Genomic DNA, 23779 nt, shown 5'->3' on the forward strand with positions numbered 1-23779 from the left:
TGCTATTGAGCCTCCTTGCCGATTCCCTAAGCCTCTTCTTCAGGATAAATCCTCTGACCTTCTTTTTCTAAAATCTAATGACCAAAACAGACTTCTCCCCAGCCTTCCAAGTAATCTTATCTTTTCTGTCCCTGACTGTACAAATTCCCTCCTGCCACAGGCAAGCCGACCTCAGTCATGCTTTCTGAATACTTACCACAGACCCTCCTTGTAAATGGTGCCCACCTCACCCTTCTTTACCGTTTCCCAGATAACTTCCTTTTATTGCCTCTGTCTTTAATTAACCACTCAGTGTATATGTGGGGTGTTCCCAGGGTCACGTAGGGAAACATCCTTATTTGATGGCCGAGGTGTATATTTCATGCACCTCTCTGCATATAATAAAAAGAGATAAATTGTGATAGCAGAAAGAAACCTTACAAATAATGTAATTTAATCTTTCTTTTACATAAGAAAACAAGCGTGAGGAATCCAGGTTACATTTAATGCCCAGCTCTGCATTATTCTTTTATTTTAATTTCTTTGCAGTTCACAGAAGGTCATAAAGTAATAGAGGGCTAGCTCCACCAGCAGACTTGCTTTGTTTGGCCTGGTGGAGATATTTAAAATTTTTAGTTGTTTCCTAACTTTAATGTTCTGAGATTTCATATAAAACTCTGAATTTCCAGATTCTCCTAGAAGTCAGATTATTGGGTAATACTGGATGCTCAAAACTACTTGGCTATAGCTTAGTAGAAGCAGCCACATTAGAGAGACTGCACTCTCCCATTGGCCAGTTCCAATTAGTCTCTAACATTTCACACTTTTCTCGTTATTACTTGTTTACTTACTGATATTACTTATTGATATTACTTGCTGGCCCCACAAGAATTTGACTTATACCATTCTTTTACCATAACCAAGTGATCTTCACTTGAACTGATCAAAACTTGAAAAATTTGGCCCAGGTCCCACATTAGACTACTGGCCATGCACCTCAGAGGTGTAGTGTTGACCTGTAGGTGTACAAGGGCCCTTCAGTGGGGCAGTGAAATTTCACAAGTGTGTTCAAGAGTTGTCTCTGTATAAGTCATTGAACTAGGCACTGGGTCCCACCGACAAAGGAAACCATTCTTGGAGGACTTGAATTGATTACAAAAGTGGATCAAAATACCCTCAAGGGTGGGTACTATGACTTATTTGCATCAAAATTGTAGATAACCAGCACAAGATATATTTAATGTTATCAATATAACATAATCATAAGCATAAGGTTTCTTTTTAAATTTTAATTTATATTGCATTTATGGAGGTGACATTGGTTAATAAAATTATATAGGTTTCAGGTGTACAATTCTATAATACATCATCTGTATAGTGTATTGTATGCTCACCACCCAAGGTCAAGTCTCCTTCCATCACTGAAATTTGATAATACATACAAATTATCCCCCTTTACTCTCTTGCACCTCCCTCCACCCCCCTTTCCCTCCCATAATCACCATACAGTTGTCTGTGTCTAAAAGTTTTTGTTTTCTTGCTTAATCCCTTCACCTTTTTCACCTGTTCTCTCTAACAGCTCTCAGTCTGTTCTCTGTATCTGAGTCTGTTTCTATCTTGTTTATTTTGTTCATTGGATTCCACATGTAAGTGAAATCATATGGTTTTTGTCTTTCTCTGACTGGCTTGTCTCACTTACCATAACAATCTCCAGGTTCATCCATGCTGTTGCAAAGGGTAAGATTTCCTTCTTCTTTATGGTCCAGTGCTATTCCATGGTGTAACTGTACCACAGCTTTTTTATCCACTCATCTACTGATGGACTTGGGCTGCTTCCAAATGTTGGCTATTGTAAACAACACTGCAATCAGCATAAGGGTGCATATACTTTTTTGAATTAGTGTTTTGGGTTTCTTCAGATATATTTCCAGAAATGGAATCACTAGGTCAGAAAGCAATTCCATTTTTAATTTTCTGAGGAAACTCCATCCTGTTTTCCACAGTGGCTGCACCACTTTGCATTCCCACCAGCCGCGCACTAGGGTTCCCTTTTTTTTCCCACATCCTCTCCAACATTTGTTGCTTGTTGATTTATTGATGGCAGCCATTCCGACAGGTGTGAGGCGGTATCTCACTGTGGTTTTAGTTTGCATCTCTCTGATGATTAGTGACCTTGAGCATCTTTTCTTATGCCTATTGGCCATCTGTATGTCCTCTTTGGAGAAGTGTCTATTCAGGCCCTTTGCCCATTTTTTAAATTGGATTGTTTGTGTTTTTAGTGTTGAGCTGTATAAGTTCTTTATAAATTTTGGAGATTAGCCCCGTGTCAGGCGTATCATCAGTGAACATGTTCTCCCATCCTGTGGGTGTAGTGGGTATAAGGTTTCTTTCACGGAAGGTACTATGTAAAGCCAATAATATTAAAGATAATCGGCCAAAAATAATATACATAACAAAACTTTATGAGACTATTTGAGATGGTCCATTTCGGATGAGTATTCCTACTGGTCATAATAAGCAGAAGCACTTCCTTACTTGAAGGTGTGCACACATCTCATGTTGGAAACGTGGAGGTTCTTAGGATTGTAAACAAGTTGTATATCATATGGCAAGCCCAACGACATTGCTTTGCTGAAGCTAAACTATAACTGAAGGCTAACAAACCAGCTCTTCTTTATTAACTAAACAGATAAACAGATACTGTTCACTCACTATTAGTACAGTGCATACATTTCAAACAATATTCTCAATTGTGATAATAGATTTTTGCAAATCTATTCACACTCTATTGCTCCCTTACCCTTTGATATTGGAGGTGCCAGTCATCTGCCTATGTTATTGGTAGAGCCAGTGCCTTAGAAAAAGCAAAGCCATTGTTGGCCCCAGGATTTTGCCTTTATTACCACCATGATCTAATCAACCAAGACCACCGTTAAGGCTTATCAGAATTCTTTCCATTGCCATACTTTATCTTAATGATTTTGTTGAGTTAAAAAAATAAATGGAAATCATTTTTAGTATCTATACTCATTTACTCTCTAGTGTGTAATAATACATGGTAGGAGATGGCAGAGTATAGAAAATACAATACTTTCTATATACCCTTTCCAAACTCAGTGAAATCATTCAAATGAATCGCAATGGAGTGAATTCTGGTTAAGACTAGAAATGAAAGGACTTCAAAAGGTCAGGGTTCTCATTATTCCTGTTTGTGAGTGTCTGGCAAGCCTAGTGCTTTATAAACCACATTGAAGCTCCAGGAGCTCACAGACTGAATTTCACAGGCAAGGACAGTTGTATTAGCCAAGCAGGTGGTTAGCTACAAGGTAGAGACTTTTCTAAACATTTTTTAAAATTTATCTTTTTTTGTCATTCTATACTTTTGTTCCTCATACTTATGTCTTTTCAGAATAAAAAAAGAGGTTAAGCCTTGCCTTTGACAAGAATCAGAGAAAATTTGATTTTTGTGAAAAGACTTTGTTTAAGTAAATGTAAAAATAGAGTGGATGTAGAAAAGAGGAAGATAGATTGTTACAAGCATGACTAGAAAAATAGAAAGCAATACAAAGTTGGGCTGGAGAGATGAAACGTATAACAAATGAGTCTCCATAGATAAAAGGAGTGTTGAGAACTAAGGAGTCGAGAACTGATTTGATAATACATACAAAGCTGATTTGCTCCGAAATGAAAATGATGGTTTGCCAAACTGAATTTATATCTGTCTGAGGGTTGTCCAGCTCTGCCTATTTATGCCCTTTTAACAAATAGCAATGATGACTTTCTGAAAAGCATTTAGTAAAATATATTTCCTGGTCATTTTGTTTACCTGACTCCTTTCTGAAATTTTATTTGCATGGAGAATAGCTTGCTCCAGTAATTTGGTAGTTTTTATTACTATTTATTGTCATTTGTAAAAGTTTCATATTTGGTCAGAAAATGAACAGGTTGCATATCTAAATTAAAGGGTTATCTTCCAATTCAACTGTGCTTTCAAATTACGATTTTTTTTTTTTTGGATTCGTGATTATAAAGTACATAAGCATTTTCTCTATTATAGATGACATCTGGCCTTCCTAAAAATATTAGTTTTGCAATTTCTCTTACATTTAGAATATTTTCTTTTCCCTTAATTACTTTAGTTTTTGAAAGAACCGTTCCTTAATTCCACTTTTCAAATTATGACAAATCATAATATGTAACAGGGATTAAACTAAATGTGCATTAGAAGAGTAAAGAACTCACTGAGGCAAGACTAATCATCATTTAGATTATCAGTAGAAGATGATTAATAAACAATGGATGGCGAGACAAGTCCAGTTGATGCTGTGTTTGGGTAGCCAAATGTTATAGCTTTACAAATGAAAAAAAAAAAATCCCTAAGCAGCTTATGGGAGAAAGTAATCATTCAAATTACAAACTTAAGAATTGCAAACAAATTACATACTTCATCAAGTTGAGCTTATTTTAACGTACTGAGTAGATTTGGCATAACAGAATGAAATAATTACTTAGTGTTTCAAGTAAATAGAAAACAGTCTTCCTGTGCTTATCATTTGTTTTCTATATGATTGCTTCTATAGATAACTTTGAGGAAAATTGCTGAGAATGTATCTCTAAAAGATCGTGGTCAGAAATAATTGAAACTATGTTCAAAAGTAAGCATTTATACAGATATATTTCCTTAGGAATTTCTTTGGCCAAGATAAAATTTTTGAAGTACTACTTTTTTTGGAAATCTCATTTTGAAAAACAAATCTGAAGAGGTGATACAGAAAATGTAAGGAAGGTATCTTTTCCTAGTAGATTCTCTTAAAGCTGAAAATTTGGCTCAATAGTTTTCCAGCAAATGGTATACATGTGTGTATTTGAACTTAAAATCTTAATATTGGACTATATCACATATACTAAATCCTTAGTAATTTCTTTTTAAAAAAAATCTTTATTGATTTCAGAGAGAGGAAGAGAGAGGGAGAGAAAGATAGAAACATCAATAATGAGAGAGTCATTGATCGGCTGCCTCCTGCATGCTCCCGACTGGGGATGGAGCCCGCAGCCCAGGCTTGTGCCCTGACCAGGAATTGAACCTCAATCTCCCGGATCCTAGGTTGATGCTCAACCGCTGAGCCATGCCTGGCTGGGCCTTAGTAATTTCTTAAGGATAATTAAGACTAAAAATTGTGGTTGGACAACCTGGGTTCAAATCCTAGTTTACCACTTAAATAATTATGCTGGATAAATTATTAAGTTTCCCAAGGCACAGTTTTTTTATCTGTATACTGATGGTAATAACAACACCTACCTGATTATCACTCTTATGGTAGCAATTATGGAAGGGTATAAAACATTCAGATTTATGCTTAAGAAATATAATGCGCCTAGCTCAGAGTAAATATAGGTTCTTTTTATTATTATTATTATCATTTTTTTCAGTTGTTAATTATAATTTTATGTCATATTCAATTGTCTCAAACACTCTAAAGTGTGCAGAACCTGTCCTGGTTCCTGTTTTGTTTTTAATTCCGTAAAACAAGGCTCCAAAGTCAACACTATTATGAGACGCAAAATATTTCTAAGTGAATATGCCCTAGATGTTGTCCCTTACTTTCTGCAAATACTTTACTGAACTCTAGGCTTCCAAGTATCTCTTCATGGAAGTTAGCTGGTCAGGTCAGCCTCACTGACATCATGTTCTTTCCATGGCTTTTGTGAGAATACTGAGTTTCTCTGGTAGTCCATTATACCCTATAATGCTATGAAAAATTATGGAGATTTTCATGGTTATTGAAAGAAATTAAGAAATCATTATCGCTCAAATCTGGACTCCGAAATAAGTGACACATTGTCAGTCATCCTTATCTTTGGAGGACTTATTAAGGCTGCACTCTACTTATGTGATAATATTAATGATATTAGTCTAGCAATAACGTGCTACCGCAGGATAAATATTACCGGAATACCAAATGGAAAATCTAGCTCTCTGGGAAGGGGACAGCATTAAAATATTAATATCACAAATTGCAGTGGGAACTTAATAATGAAGAGGAGCTATTACTGTTCTTAATGTTGACTCTCTGAAATTAAATGAAAGTAAACCCATTCAAATTAAGGGCGCTGACTCTGAGCTCTGTAGCTGTGTGTTGGGCAAAAAGAATTGCAGATTAATCTTGATAATTTATTTCTTTTTGGTATTTTAAGGTTTTATCATACTGTTCTCTAATACACTCTTTTTGTGTTGATTACTATGGCCTCAAATGCATTTTTTTTTTTTACTCAAATAGTTTATTTGCTTTATATGAAAGAGAAATAGCAATTCAATCTTTTAAGTGGGTCTCTATAGGAGAGGGTGAGGGCCAATTCCTACCTGTATTCTGTTGACATGTTCTTCTGGCTGACAACTTAATAAAGGAATGATGGTAGATTAGGGGAGACAGGCTAAGAGAGACTTTCTGATTTGACACTGCTATATTTTACACAAAATGTATGGTACAACACTTTGAGTAGATATGGCTTTGACCATATCTTTGCAATCTGTAGCAGATATATATTGCCACCTTGCAACTTGTGAGAAGTTAATAACTAATAATTCACAGATGGTTTTTAAACTACTATATAGACAAGAGAAGAAGCACATACAGACAGGGACATGAAAAAAGCCTACAAATCATGCAGGATATGGATGGGTGAGCAAATTCTTATTGTTCATCTCTTAGGGTTGACCTCTGAGGAGCCCATACCCTTCAAGAAAAACCTGAATTTCACGTTAGTGTTTAAATCTTTGGCAGTCTTAAATATCCACCAATTCTCTGGCCATACCAGGGAAACTTTATCTACCACAGGTCCTCACATAGAAGGCAATTCACAAATATGTTTAATGAATATACGTATTGCTAAATAAATTACTAGTGGGAAATTGTAATTTATTCATTTAAAATATTTATGAAATTCTAATGCTATTACAGGCACTAAAATATAAAGATTAAAATAAGCAATAAATATCCTTGACAATTCAAGTTGCTTGGTATTAATTGGTATTCATATCGGTATTAAATGCTTACTTTCTTACTGTATGGGCTATAGTACCTTCAGCAAACTTACGTGATTGAAAAATTTTGTAACCATTTCATCACTTTGTCTGAGCACCCACACTGAGTAAATGGTATGGTCATAATCTGAAGCCAGAATGTTCTGTCATGAAATTCAGGCTCCTCACAATTATGCCCAACTCTCTCCTACACAAACAGCCCTGTATTAGGTACTTTATATACATCTTTTGGTATATGTTTATAGGTAATTTATGAATATGTACATGTTTAATTTAATTCTCCCCAAAACTTTTTGAGGTGATTAGAGTAGTATTATTAACTCTATTTTATGGATGAAAATATAGAGGAGAAGAAATAGCTAAAGATACCAGACAGATCTTTATTCACCATCACCCTCCACCCCCAGCCCAACTATTTCCAGCTGGAGAGCAGTTTAGCTGTGAGTTGCTAGGCACTGACTTTCCCAGCATTTGTGGGATTCGTGCCTCAGTCCTCAAGGGGTGATCTGGGCGGGGCCCTAGAGCTCTCACTACATCCTTTAGCTCCTATACATTCTCCAACTTCAGCTCAATTATCATTTTCACATGAAATTCTCCTCTGGTCCCCATAACTGGGGGCCAAGTCCTCTTTTATATGCTCTCAGGACACCATGCATCTATCAGAGTTGCAGTCATTTTATTTGTGTTAATTGAATTATCTGTCTTCCATGCTAGTTCTCATATTTCATTAGAGCTTGGATAGTGACTGTGTTTGCCCAACATCAGATCCCATGGGCAAGTACAATATCACGTACATGGTAAAGGGATATGAGTAGAAAGGCCTAGCAAGAGCTCAACAAGGGCACAAACCAAACAAATCAGGGCCTTTAAACAGGACTACTGATGATAAGAAAGTGGGGAAATGTTTCCTACTTTTCTGACTTGACCAAGATGAAAGAGGCCGAAATGAGGACACTGGCAATAAGAACCACAGGCATGGGGTGGCCAGAGTCCTATATTTTACCTCTGTTGGGACTGATTCTGAAACTGGGTCCTAGTAATGGATCAAGTAGACAGGAAAAAAGAGGTCAGACATGCTGTTTGAGTTAGCTCTCTGTGGGCATAGGTCACTGTATGGAAACTCAGGTTGACAGTAGCTCCGTGTGTGAGTAACTGTATTAGTGCTTTCTGGGGACAACATCTCAGATTAGCACTTACCCTGCTAATAATCCCAGTCATGAGAAAACCTTACAGTGGCTTCTTCTTGCTGTCTTTTCAGGGCTTACAATAAGTGAACTGTGTCTTTCCCCAAATTTCCTAGAAACTTCTACAGTTTGCAGCTCAAAGTTATTGTTAACACCCAGAGTGGAGGGCAATCCTTCTAGTGGCACCTCCAGGCTAGTTTTTCGAGAGTGTGCTGGAGGTTTTCTAGAGTTGTGTTGCTACGCAGTGGTTGTCCTACTGCATTTGTGTCGTAATGCGGAATCCCACAACCAGACATTCGCTTGATGCATTTTCCTGTGTCCTCAGGCAGAGCAGTGTTCTGTTTATGTTCTGCTGGTTAAGGCTGAATTAGCCTGTCGTCTGAGGGTGCTATTGCGGAAGTTTACGTGTAAAAGAATCCCTTATACTAAACCCTCCAGAAAGCACACTCCTGCTCAGTAAAAGAGAAATGAATGTCTGACATGGGATGGACTCTGAGCATCTATATTTTGATGGAGCAAACCTACATGATCTGAATCAGGGAACCTGAGAAACGTCTTCAGTTACAGAAAGTATTTAATACACTCTAAACCAGTGTCATTTGGTCTAGATCAGACCTAACACTTCATTTTTATAACAAATATTTTGTAATAACCCTTACTATTCTGTAATAAAATTCATTCATATATTTAATTATCAAAACACATGATAAAAATCACAATGAATCAGCCTACTATCTTAACTATGAAGGGAAAATAAGAGAAAATAATCTTTAATAAAATACTATATTTTTTAATTTGTAAAAGCTTGGTCAAGACTGTAATGAGAGACAAGTAGTCAGAGGCTAGTGCCCATCTGTAGAAATACCCTGCCTTACAGACCGAGACTATAAAGGCATGTTTATTGTGCAGCCTTTAGTCACCTGTTTTTTCAAATGGTGGTCAACTTGCGGTAAAATTCCAAATAAAATAAAGTCCAATCTTCCTTTGATTTGCATTTCTAGAAATTCAGTGTATGTTAAAAACTTGCCCCTGTACTTTGAATTTATATATCAAATGGACCTTGTTTCTAAGCTAAGTTTAAACAAATTCTTCATATATATAAACACCTGGTAGAACATTCAAAAACTTGTGCAACTGTATTACAATGCAGGGCATCAGAGATCTCAGACCCCAACCATGTAAGTGGCATAGAATCCTCCATCATGGTTACAATGCAAAATATCTCTACAGATTTCCAAACCGCTGCTTGAAAATTGTGGTTAAGAACCACTCTTTAAGAACCTCTGAGGTCCTTGTTGGTTTGTAAAGACAAACATGTGTGCATGAGCGTGTGTTATACAATAGGAAAGTTGTATACTTTTCAAATATATATAATGGATAGTTTATAATTTATAAAGTAATATTAAATCTAATTAAAAAAAATATATCTGTGCCAAACTTTTTTTGATTACATATTGTGTTAGCCCAGAATTAGTCAAAGATTCATCCATTATCATGTGGAAGACCATGAATATTCCTGAAATAAAAGGGGAACCTCAAAACCAAAAAAATAAATGTAGTTTTGGACATGTGAGTAATAATTATGAAGGAAAAGCTGATTTGCTGTCAATAATGTAATGAAGATGATAATATCAAGATGAGGCCCAGAATAAAAAGTAGGGAATCACACTATAATGGAAACAGTTTTTAGCAGGTAAATGGAGGCCAGGCAATAGCGAGTGACGAGTTACTTAGGAGGTAGATCAGCAGCTGAAGTGTCCTGAAGGCTGTGAGAAACGCTACTGACTAGTTGATGATTAATTTTATCAATGTTAGTAGGGTGGAGAGGCCAAATTGCCTTCTTCCCTCTCTTTTTTAACGTCCGATTGTCCTCACAACTTATGGATACACTTAAGCTTTTAAAAAACTACTTTAAACAACTCGTGAGTACTAATAAAATCAGTATATTTGCTACTAGATATATGAAGCTGTTTAATTGGCTTGGGTTGCATCAGAATAGTGACAAGTTGATTAACAGAAGCATTACATATTAACTGGTTTTACTTACTATTGAGCATTTTTTTTGTAATGTGCTGTTTCTATATTTAGCTTATTTTAACTGCAAATTATTCTGTCACGGAAGGGTCATCAGGCCCATTTACAGATAAAAGCAGAGACTCAAAGAGCTGTGTCTTACTCAAGGTCATACTTAAGTGTGCCAAGAATTCTACTGAACTTAACACAAGATCAGAGTGGCCTTATTTGGGGCAGCCTCCAACTGTAAAAGGGAGGTTCTGAGGTCTCTCATCTATAAAAAAGAAAAAAATAATAATTGAAGCCTGTCTTACAAGCTGATCAAGTTTTTGAAGATTTCAATTGGTAAGATTTTGTTTTTAAGTTCCTCTGTTTCTTTCTTTCGCTTTCTGGGTGCACCTCCAAGTAGAAGATGACAGAATGCACAAAAAGTGGACCACATGCATATTTCATAATAGACATTTTTAGTGATGATTTTAAATGTAGGCTGTGTAATAAAATATAAGAGTAAATAATAATAAAAATAAAACAATAGAAGTTGTCAGAGCTAATGTCATTTAAATCATGCCTAAGCAAATAAGTGGAGAATTGTACATCATCGAATGGTCATTTTTAAAGGTGATGGTCATTTCTGTAAATTGACAACAGTTGAGTCAACAGAAAATAAAATGAGGAGGTGTTGCCAGGTTTACTTTATAGGCATGCTGAATGTTGAATTCTGCCAAAGTAATTTTTTAGACTTTCTTTCTGTAGAAAACAGTTGATCCAATTTTTAGTCCTCTCAGCTCCTACACTGACAAATAGAAGTACTTCTACAGCCAGAATCATGCAGAGGAAATATTTATACTCAGTCCTGCTATCTTTCAAAGGTGTTTGGATGTTTGACTCAAAAAAACAAATAGAGATGTGAGAGGCTGTCAGAGTTAAGAAGTAAGTACTTTGGTTTTCCAGAATCTAGTTACATTTGAACTTGAGTGTATGTGTCAAGACTAGTGGGTTTTAGATTACTTCCTAACAGTCCCAAGTTTATATTGTTTTTGTTAATATTAGATTTAGTTAAATGCCTATCTTGCATTGTTTTCACTTTAATTTTAGAGTATATTCTGTAAATGTTTTTGAGCCTTGTGTCCACCCCCAAATAACTCTGTCGTAATCTCTCAACCAGCTCATGAAGATAGAATGTTATATAAGAACACTCTTAAGTTATGTTATTTTTATAACTTAGAGGGCCATTAGTTTGGTTGGTATTGAGTAGAAGTAACTATTGGGCAATTTCCAGGTAGAATGTAGGTTTCAGAATGTACATTTCTCCTTGTTACAGAATGTACCTTTCTCCTTGTTACATTTCGTCATCACCTCCAATTCAGCATTTTAAAATCAGGCCTATTTTCATTCTTCTGTTTCTCTCCATATTAGTCTTACTTGTATGACTGACAGCATCCTAATTTCCAGGTGATTTTCAACTTCCCTCTTTGATCTCTCCTTGCCTTTGATTCAGTTACCTCCCAGGTCCTGTGGCTTCTTCCTTCACAGTGACTCCCAGCCAGTCTGTCTCTGCTCCGGATCACAGCTCCTGCATTTAGGCCCCAGAATAGCTTCACCAGTACTGCACACCATCCAAAGCTAATTTCACTAGGACGTGATACCTGTTTGCTCAGAAGGCAATGCCTAATAATTTCCTATTGAACAAACTCTAAAGAACTCACCTCACACTCCATTCTAGCTCTAAATTGTTCTCTAGTCATTTCTGCTTCACCAGCTCTTATCCTTAGTTCCGCTTTGAGTTTGTATTTTGTTCTGAACATCTAGAGCTTTCCCTATTTCTGTGATTCAATTCATACTCTTTGTTCTACCTGGAACTTTCCACTTCCACATCTAAATTTGGCCTATTCTAAATCTCATTCACAATGCCAATAATTTCCTGATTATCCCGGCCAGATGTGAACTCTTTCCCCCCCCAGATTCTAAAATATTTACTCTCTCTATTGGGACACTTGGCACTAGAAACATTCAGGAGATTTTTTTTTTAAGGTTATTTGTCTACGTAGCAGCAGAATACGGAAATTTAGGCTCCTGAGTCTGTGCGTGTCATTTATACTGAGCCACACTAATTTACTATTTTTTTTAAAGACGTCTTTATTGATTTTAGAGAAAGGAAGGGAGAGGGAGAGAGATAGAAACCTCAGTGATGAGAGAGTCATTGATCGGCTGCCTCCTGCACGCCCCCGACCGGGGATGGAGCCCGCAACCCGGGCATGTGCCCTGACCGGGAATCGAACCTCGATCTCCTGCGTCCTAGGTCGATGCTCAACTGCTGAGCCCCGCCCGGCCGGGCTAATTTACTATTTTAATTACCTGAACTTTTCCCATCAGGTTAACCACAGGCTTAGCTGCCTGTGCCTTTGAGAGAAGTCACTCCTCACCGAATGAGAGACAGGAGCCTCCCGCAGCGGGGGTCCCCCTGGGGTGCTGGCCCAGGGCTGCTGCAGCAAGCCCTCAGTGCGACAGGGCCCCAGGCCACCATGCGTTCTCCTGTGAAGCCCACCTCATCCTGCTGAGGTCGGCTCCATCCTCAGCATCTTAGGAGATCCTCAGAAGTAGAGATTTTTCTCTGTGTTGTCTGAGACCAAATGAAAAATTTTAACAAAGGTCTTACTGGAAGTGCTTTTAATGGGCACAGAAGATGTTTTGATTTCACGGCTATTAATGAATCACTTGACTATAGGTGGCTCAGGATGGGAACAGTATAATTTTCATCCCGTCCCCCAGCGTGCATGGATAAGTATGAAGCTCAGCTGGGATAATTTGATGTGAGGCTTTTGGCTCCTTCCAGCTGCCAGGCAGCATGAGGCGGCGAGGGGTACAGCATGCCCGGCCCTCCACTGCTGGGCCCCACGTGTGTTTTCATCTTGGGCACAGCGGTGAGTGTATGAATGACTGCCTCAAGGACTTCCACCAGCACTTATACCCTGTGGAGGTGAAAACGCTTCCTGGAAGAGAAAACTCTGCCTTCCTGTGGCAGAGGAAAATGGAATTAAAATTAACTTGTGTGTGTGTGTGTGTGTGTCCACACCAAAATTCTCTCAGAGAAACCTAATTAAGCTTTCTGTGACTGGCCAAATTCATTTGCATGACCACCACAGCAGCATGCTGTCAAGAATTATTTCAGACTCTGGTATAAAAATAAGTGAGTCTAGAAATCCTGGCTATTTTTTATCAGCTTCTAAGATTCTCTAAAGTTTTAAAAGGTACCCAATAAAGGTCTTCATATTTATTAATGCTGCTTTCAGAAATCCAAGTTGACTTTCAATTTTTCCCTGTAGTTTGCCAGAAATTCAATAGTTTAGTAACTTAGTCATTGCTCTAACTTGATATTTATTTCATCTTCCTTTCCCGAGATATGCAAATATGTCTCTTTGCTAATATCTTTTCTCCATTCTCTAGTCTGAAACTGATGCAAAGAAGTCATTAAAATTGATAGCAATATCCACCATTTCAGTGAATAAATTACACTTCCCATTTCATGGAGGTCCCATTATCTCCAGCCCTGACCCCTTCTTACTTCTTTATTTGAAAGGATCCTGATTTATCTCCAACTCTTGTGTAACCTTCCTTTCATTTTCAATCCTTAATTTCTTATCATATTTTTTACACTTTTAACTTCATTCAGGGATCTCAGTGCTTCTCTCTACCTCATGTTTTATCATGTACATTTCCTTCTTTCTTGGCTTTGATTAGTTTTGGGACTCTTCTCCTCCACATTGACTTTTTATTCTAACTAAAACCATATTTATTCCTAGATGATAGGTATAGCCCTTGAACATACTTTAATTTACCTTTCAGCACATTTTATTTCCTCTTCCTCAAAGTACTCTAACTTTCCCCCTTTCTTTTTCATTTGGTTGGCGTGTATGTCTCTACTTAAAATTTACTTTTCTATCTGCCTATTAGAAAATCATACTTTTGACTTCTTTGTATTCCTTCGGTTGCTCTTTTGGCCTAACCCAAAATGTATTACTCTGATTTCACTGTCATATTTTCTTAAATCTGTAATAATATCTCCTGTTACTTAAACTACTTTTGGAATTACAAAGAAAGCACATTTCTTTGGCCTTTGAAAATGTAAGAGTATTGTAAGCAGAAAAGTGGTAAGTGCAGGAAACACTGTTGGTAGAATCTTTGTTCAAACTTTCAGCTTTGAACTTCATACACAGAAAGCCATTAAATGCTGGAATAATAGAACCTGACTCATTGTATCCCTTTTGTTTGTCTCTCTCTGTGGTTTAGCACTCCCCATAGAATATAGGACTGGAAGGGGTCTTGAGAGGTCATTTAATCTATTGCTCTGTGGCCTGAAGTATGCTCTCTGAGATACCTCCTTGCTTTGCTTCTTACCACTTTCAATGATATTTGGAATTCTTGGTAAATATTTGGAAGGTTGCAAATGTCTTCAACAAGAAAGAACTTGTATAGACAGAAATTATAGAAATGTCACCTACAGAAAATTTTGAACAGGGGGTTGTTAGAACAGTCAAAGCATTTAGCAATTGGAAAGTATACATCTCTGTCTTAATACAGAATTTTTTGTATAAGCTAAGACAATAGATTTTAGTGGTTTGGCCTAATGTTTTATAAGAATAAATATTCTCAGAACCAGTGATAATATAGGCTTTTATGCCATCTGCGCAGCAATGAGTCAAATGTATTGAGAGTAATAAGCCTATCTACTTTCTATACTGTACTGACACCCATTTCAGAAGTGATGACCTATTTTTCCCCCATCAGATTGATATTCTGAGAAGAAACAGGAATAATATGGGAAGTTCTTGCATGAATGTAAAACTGGGTCATTATAGATTCAACTAAACAATAATACTTTTAAAATGAGTCACTTTGATACTAAGAATACTTCTGACTCAGTCTCTGATTCATATTATTAAAATGCCTTGGGTTTCCAAGACCAACTTTGCAATTGATATTTAGAGAGGTAGGGTGGGGGTGAATTGAATAGCATCTAATTATTTTTATGGATGAAATAGCGGCCAAATTCAGATCTCCCTATATTAGTATTTCCACTTTTAGGGAGAGTTAGTCTTTAGTGATTCTTTAAGGCCTCTGATCCACTGACAAAAATAATAAAAAATAAATTAAAATCAGATCAAATAACAGTGCCCTTTATTTGCAATCAAAATATCAAAATACGTTTTATGTTACACACTTTATATTCGTAGATAATTTAAACTGTGTAGACATTTTTTAAAAGTCATGATTACATGAAAAGTCAAGAGTTATTAAGAATTTCTGGAGTGGTATGAAAATGATTTGGAATTAATGAACCCACCTCAGTACAAATGCTATACAGATAACTTATGGTGACAGAGGTGTTCACTTAGTGGCAATCAAATGACTGAAATTCAGGGAATACCAATAAATATCTAGTAGTTGAGTGTGATTAACAAACAGAAATTAATTAAAAACTGGAGAATATATTAAATTCTCATGTGGAGGCAATATTGAAACATTTTAATTTAGAAAAAATTTTAGGCATTTAATATGTTTGTTATCCACATTAGCATTTTTTGGCTTTATGAAATCTTCTCATAAAGGCCTTGAAGACATTAACATGAGTGTGTCTGTAACAAAATAGTTCACTTATCGAAGAAGAGTTTTGAAAGAAAGAATAATCTAACCTACAAAGAAAGTAGGTAAAAAATACATTTGAATAGTATCTATGTTTCACTAACAAACAAGCAAGCAGACTATTAACAAACGTTCCCCAAAATTTCTAGCATTAATATTTAGAGAAATTAAGATTAACGACACAGATATTGATATCTGGCATGCTAACAAACATATGCCAACTTTAGCTTTGTGCTCATAAACACACTGATTTGGGATCATCCAAAATAAATGCATTTATTTCATTTTATTACCAGTAATTTAGATCAGGCCCAATCACTTAATCACTACATGACTCTGGGAATCTCACTTAAATTCTCTGTTGTTTGTCTCTATGGTGAGAAAATGGTATTTACCTTGATGAATTGTAAGAACCAGCTGGAATAATGTTTATATATAAATTATGTAGAACTGTAGATGGCACATACAGTGTTAGATGGACAGACAATACACTATAGCTCCTCACCACAATGTCATCATTTTTGCCTAAATAATTATAATTGCTTCCTTGCTAGGCAATGTTTTCCAGTCTTCTCAATAGCATTCTACATGTAATTTTCAAGTTAATATTCTCCAAATAACATGCCAATTGAATCATGTCCCTGGTCTAAATTGTCTTCTCAATAAATTAAATATTAACAACTTAGCTTAGCCCTCATATTTCCCTAGGTGGTTGTAATACCTAACTTTTAAAGCCTAATGTTTGTAAATGTTCCATACACAGCAACCAAATTCACTGTTTATTATTCTGACATATACTTCATACATTCTCACCTGTATGCCTTTGTTTACCCACTCTAGTGTGCAAGGTAGCATCATGGGATCTGTGCTGGAATTTCCCTTTTTGTTCTCAAATTGATTTCCTGTCCTTCCTCTCTTCTTCATTACAAAGAACTACATTCCTAGATTTCCTGAGCAGCTAATTTTTTAGTAAAATTAACCAATGGGAGACACCGAAAGAAAATTGGAAGATGGAAGGAAGGGAGAAGTATTTCTCACTCTCTCTTTTTTTTTTTTTTTTTCCTGTCCCTAAAATAGAGTCTACAGCAATACCTGTGCTTCCTTCATGATCCTTGGTTCAACCCGTTAACCCTTTCCCCGTGGTCTTAGATTCCACTGGAGGCTCTGGCTAAGCTGTCTATTTCAATTTCCCTTCAACCTTAGGTGAAGATAGCTTTCAGAGAAAGGTATTTTCAGAAATGGCTGTTTTGGGTTGTTGGTTTGAGTGTTTCCATCACCTGTGTATCCATTGTTCTGTACTCAGTCTCCTTAGGTTGAAGAACTGAGAGCAGTTTCTCTTTCCTTACTGGACCATCATTGATACAGAATATCATAGATTTGGCCTTAAATACTGGCTTCTCTGAGTCTCAATTTCTTCACCAATAACCTGATAATGTTCTGTGGGGATTAAATAAAGGCGTGTATGGAAACACATATATAATATCTGGCATACTTGGGTTTTCACCCCTCACTTTCTATGCTATGAACCCTTTGAAAACACATGGCCTGAAATTGATTATTTGAATGTAAGAAAGAAAAGTCTTTGATAATGTTTACCCTACAGATGCATCTCATTTATTTATATAATTTATGCTCTAAAATTGTCTTATTAATTAGAATCTTAAGATGTTTCAGTTGTAAGCTATATTAGATTTAATGGGTTATTAAATAACCATTGTATAATAAATGTTGTTTTCTAGATAAATGTAGGTCCCATACTAAGAAATTATTCTATGGCTCAGGGGAAGTGTGCCAGGTGAACGTGGATGAACTGAGGACAAGCAAATCCACAAGTGCTGAGGGAGACAAATGACAAGAAGAGACAGGGATTCATTGGATGAACATTAAGGTCAGGGGATTAGACTAAGGACTTGGAAGGAGCTCTGCAGTGACTAGGGGTTTTCTCTTTCTGCTCTCAGCCTGAACAAGGAGCAGAACCATCTGGGATTGTCTCCCACCTATGGAGGCCATCAAGTTGTAGATCAAAGACATGCCCTCTTCTCCTATGATAGCTCATGGGGCGGGGGCTTCTATTTTGAATCTTGAGATTATTCTGAGGATATATATTCACACCCCATACTATTTTTCTCTTTTTTCACTGAGAACCATGGCAACTGTGATCTGGCGTTGCTCGTAGCCAGGCATTTATTTACATCTTGCCTTCCCGGGAAGAGTTCTTGCCAACACATCCCTCAAATTCTGAATTTCATGTGTAACGAGCCTGTGAACTTTGACTGAATAAAGTACCCAAATCCAGAATAACATCTGCAAAAGAGAACAAAGATTGAGTCCATGTCCCTCAAATAGTAGGCTTCTGCTTTAAGAACCTGGGACCTAGAGAACTTCATCTAAGCATTTCACTTGCTGGGTTTAAAAGGACAAATATAAGCTCTCTTTAAAACTAGGGCACCTAGAATCTACCACAAACTATTGTAAATATCTGGGATAAATTTTGGTTTGACATGCTAGAAGAGGAAAGAGCTCAACCAGTATTGGAGATTGTTGGTGTAGGAGTAACCCAGTTTCCCCAAAGACTTTTTCATCTGTGGATTAGATGCCGTGGCCAGAATAGGATGAGATCTGGGATGAGCAAAAGCTCTTCTTCATTTGTTGTGACTGGTCAGCTATATACATCAAGAGAAACTTTGTTTCCTGCGAGCCAAGGGCTCACTGGCCCCATTACCTTTAACTTTTAACCATCTAATCCACAGGACATTCTGGAACATTAAACAAAGATATATCAAATATGTGAATGAAACAACACAAGTTACTTGGTGAGATGGCATTGAATGACCTCTATCAAATATAATCTAGCTTCTCTAAATTTTAGAGGCAGCCAAGCAATTCAAAAAATGCTCATTACTTCTTGAAAATATATAGGATTTGGAGCTTTTCTCTCCTAACTAACTATAGCTGTCATCGTGGTAATGGAAGTTAACTCAGATCCTTGATATAGGATTGAACCAGGTTACTTTAAACCATAAAAATTGTTTTAGTTAAGAGCTTTACTCTATTTATTGCATTTATAATGGGAATGATAAATAATAAAAGTATTAGCCACCAGGATTGACACTTATAATGAACTATGTATAATATGGTACAGAATTAAGTAAGTGCTGCAAGAGAGGTGTTGTGAGAGTAGGGCAGAAGAAAGAATTACTTCTGATTAAAGCATTGGGGAAGATCTCATTGGAATCACATTGAAGCCTGGGATTAACCCATAGGAATGTTTACCCAGGTTGAAAATCATAGGAAGAGTTCACCAGATTGAGAAAAAACATAAAGTCACAGAAGCTGGAGAGTGGACAGGATATTTGGAGAACCATTTGGTATGGATTGGTGTTTACAATTCCTGGTGGAATGGACTGAGAGTTAAGTTTGGGAAGATAATTTGTGACATAAACCATAGGATTTGGACTTTGAGCCTATAGGATTTTATTATTTTGGTAAAGAGACACCTTTTCAGGGTGCTGAATATGTCTCCTACACAATACTATTTCTCCTCTCTTTTGGAAAAAATGTATGACTATCTAGGGAGGTATATTGGTGGAGAGACTAGGAATAGACTAGACAGATTTTGAGTGCTTAGACTAAGTTAATGCAGTAAGAATGGAAGTATGGGTGAACAAGAAAAACATTCTAGAAATTGAATCATTAAGACCTACTAACTAAGTGGAATTGTGAGAATCCCAAGTGCATAGAGAAAAAAAATTCAAGGTTTCAGAAATGCACAACTGAAAAATGATAACAATATAATAGACATGTCAAATACAGTAAGTGAAATAAATTTTCAAAGAGGGCAAGCAGTTTAAGATATTGAATTGGAAAGATATGTGGGTACTTGTACATATAAAGTTCTGAGTCAGTAGTTCAGGAGAGAGGTTGAAATTATGGCTGAGTCTTGAAAATGCAGCAGTTTTTAGGTTTTTGTACTCAGTACTTTGTCTACCTTTCTGACACAATCTGCCAAAAGGATTCTCATTCACGCCCACAGAAGTGACTCCCCAATGTCTCCTGAGTCTCAGACCCAAATTTTCCAACTTATTTTTGCCCCCACACAGGCATTTAAAAAAATATGTGAAACCCAAGATGATCTAAACTGAGGTTATCATTTCTATTCTTCCAGGGAGACCAGCTTCTACTCCTGTAGAAATGGCCACACCAGTGACATCATTACTATCACCTGAGACATCAGTGACTTAAACTACAGCAACACAAAATAAAACATACATAGGCAAACTTGTGAGTCCCCCTGGACAACACTTCATCCTGGTATCACTAGTTTAGGCCCTAATTCTTTCTTCTTAAGATTCCTAGACTAAATTCCTACCAGAAGCCCTTGCCTCTAGATTCTCTGTCAAATCTACTTTCCATAAAATCACCTGAGTGACAAAAAAAATGCCAGTATGATCACGTCACACTTAATCACATTGCAATCTACCTTTTTTGTGTATCTATTACTGTCTCCATGCATTAAACTCTATGAAAGAGGGGCAACTGTATTGCTGTTTTTCATGATGGCTTTCTGGAATAGTAATTTGTAAGAGTCTTTGAATGAATACAAATATTTATGTTTAGGAATAGTTAATAGGAAATGGAGTGGGAACACGACAGTGGAAATGTCCAAGTTTAGAGTAAAAAACAAACAAACATGAAGATCAAGGATAAAACCTCGAAAAAGGAGATAAATGAAAATGAAATTGTGGAGCATATTAGGAAATGATGAAAGAACCAAAGGAAAGTAATGCTTAGCGGCAGAACGCCGGGAGAAGGAAGACTTATTTCCGGACTTGGCCCCTGTGAGCACTGCGCTGGCACCACTGCGTCCTGGGCACTCTGTGCTCCTTCCTTCTGCTTCTCAGCCCTGCTCTTCCCTTCCTCTCTCTGTAGCAGTCACACCCATCCACCCCATGCCTCATTCTCTTCCCGCTCTCTACTGTCCTCCTGGGAAACTGCTTCTGGTTCTAGGGCATACAGTGTCATTTACAGCACAGTGACTCCAGAGCCTGCATTCCCAGTCCTCTTTGCTCCAGTCCCAGAATCCAGCTTCTAACCAGGTTTTACCAAGTTGTATTTCCAAAGTCAAGACAACCTTTCTCCCAAATATGTTCATGTTATTCCGTCTGTCCGCTGTAGATCTTGTTAAACGTAATATTCTTGCCTGAAGGTGCTTTATCCTCGGCTCTTTTCTTTCTTACAATCCACCCCACATCAGCCATCAACCTTCATCAGCTCTACCTTCTAAAGGTCTTCCACTTTCTCTCCTGCCACCTCTGCTTCCACGGTTGTCATTCAGTTCTCCAACATGTGTTATCTAGATTTTTGCAGTAGGCTCAAGCAGGTATGTTCCCCACATCTTTCCTAATCTAAATTATCCTTCATAGGGTCGTCAGAGATAATTTCCAAAAGAATGATGTTGAACAACTTCATCTGTTTAAAAAAGCAACAAACAAATAAAAACATCTTAACTCCCTTATAATCAGAGAAGAATTTCTAAACTCACTAGGATCTCACACATGAACCCCTAAAATATGACTGTAACTATATTTTTCAGTACTGTCTTCCATAAATGTTTTTTTCTGTATCACAAAAATAAAGAGAAAAATTCTCAATTGCTTTTTTCCCCTCATGCCTTTATAGAATCTGTATGCGTATCTTGGATTTTTTCCCCTGCCCAGTAATAGTTACTTTTTGGAGAATATCTGCTTAACTTGGAAGAATTGTTTTAAATGTCATCCTTTTGTGGAAATCTTTTCAGGTTCAAAGTGTTAAATCTAACTCTTGAAAGATGAAAGCCTCTGGTCTGTAGTTACAAGCTAAGCATTCTTACAAATTTATATCTCTGACAACCATTTAAATCGTGACCTTAATAAAAGTTGTCTGTTCAAAAGAAAGTGACCTCTGGTAACTTTTTCTGCCCTCTGAATTATCTCATTGTATAGTGTTCACATTTAACTTTATTCATTTTCCAATGAGTGTTTGCTTTTGTTTCACTGCTAATGTTAAATAAAAAACCTACAGCTTTAGAAAACCCATTATTTGTACCATAATGTATTGCTTAGAGCTAATTTGTATCAGATGCTCAGTTATTAGATAACAAGGTATTTCTTGACTGGAAAGCAAACTCTGAAATTATTATCAAGAAATTGATTTCATTTCTTTTCTTCATTTTGTCTTGATAAGAAAGTGAAAGGCATAATCTTTGCCTTGTATCAGTGCTGTCCTGATACTTCCTTTCCCACCTGAGAGCTATGACACATATTTAACAACATGCAAATAATCAAGAAATACCCCATGCAGACAACCCAGCCTACAGAAGACAATCCCTGCCAACGAGCCATGTGGGCCGTGATGCTCCAAATTTTGGTCTGTGTGGCCGGGAAGACAGCTGTGGGATGCAGGCGGACCACACGCGGCCCTGTCACTTTGAGCATCCCGTGGCGAGTCCGGATGGACAGGAGACCTGAAGAGCTGTTCATAGCCGAGCCGCCTCCCCGTGGCTTCAAATGATTCCTACGCCCGAGGTAGAGGTAGCTGTCCCCAAAGGGCAGTCCCACTCAGCCCCAGAAATGAAAATGACAGCAAGCCAGCAGCCAGTCAGAAACAGCCGCACCTCTGGGTCCGGCCCCTGGGGACCCAGCAGAAAGCGTGGCTCCGTAGGATGCACACAATTATCAAAACACCTGATAATTGGGGACACTTGAAAATGATCTTTAACTCTAGTGGGATGCTGAAATGACTGTTCTGAACTTTTCTCATTTTTCTCTAGTTTCTTTTTCCTGACATTCTAAGGTAAATTATGACTTAAATGCGTCTTTGTGCTAGGCTTTCTGTGCTGGATTTGTGGACTTATAATAATTTTATTTTGTATAATGTTGAGAGGTTTTAATAAATTGTGTCAACCAGGAAAACAGTGGGAGTCACTTTCAGATGTGAAGTGACAGCCTGCAAGCCTAGGCTGGGATTGCTTGAAATTCCATTGAATCCTAAATTTCAACACTTTTTCTTTTTTTATAGCTATTCATTCTTCGTATATATTTGCTAACTACAGAAATTAATTTTTGGTGCCCGAGAGTTATATAGTAATTAAGGCCGTGTTGGAAGTGGGGAAGGAACTTCAGAATCAAATGACTACCCCTTTTTTTATTAACTATATTTATCTGTTTTCCTTATGTGTGTCTTTGCTCATTTGGGCCATTGTACAAAATACCAAAGACAGGGTAACTTATAAATAGCAGGAATTTATTTCTCACAGTTCTGGAGGCTGGAAGTCCAAGATCAGGATGCCAGCAGCATCAGGCGAGGACTCTTCTGGGGTCACAGACTTCTTATATCCTCACTTTTTGTAAGGGGCAAGGGAGCTCTCTTGAGCCTTTTTTACAAGATCATTAATCATATTTCTGAGGGACCCACCCTTATGACCCAATCACCTCCCAAAGTTCCACCTCCAAATAACATTACATTGAGTATTAGGACTTTGGGGTAACCAACCATTTGAACCATAGCAGTGTGTGTGTATGTGAGTGTGTGAATGTCTTGTTTTAATTGGTTCTGTCACTTACCAGCTAAGGGTGGGTCCTGGAATATCTCCCTCTCTGAACTTTCAAAATATTCGTACATTAGCAATAAAGCATGAAGTACTCATATCACAGATTTGTTGTAAAAATCATAAGAGATCATGAAGTTCAGTCACTTTGTAAACTCTAATGTAATACACACATGAAATACTTTGCTATTAAGATGGCAGCATTGTTAAAGAACATTAAACTAGGGCTCATGTGACTTAAATTCTAATTTCTGTTCTACCATGTACAGTATTTGCTTTATGACCATAGATGAGTCGATGAACCTCTCTGAGGCTCTGTAAAAAGGAAACTGATTT

The sequence above is a fragment of the Miniopterus natalensis genome, chromosome 16 (assembly GCF_054644295.1).
Source record: "Miniopterus natalensis isolate mMinNat1 chromosome 16, mMinNat1.hap1, whole genome shotgun sequence".
NCBI classification, from domain to species: Eukaryota; Metazoa; Chordata; class Mammalia; order Chiroptera; family Miniopteridae; genus Miniopterus; species Miniopterus natalensis.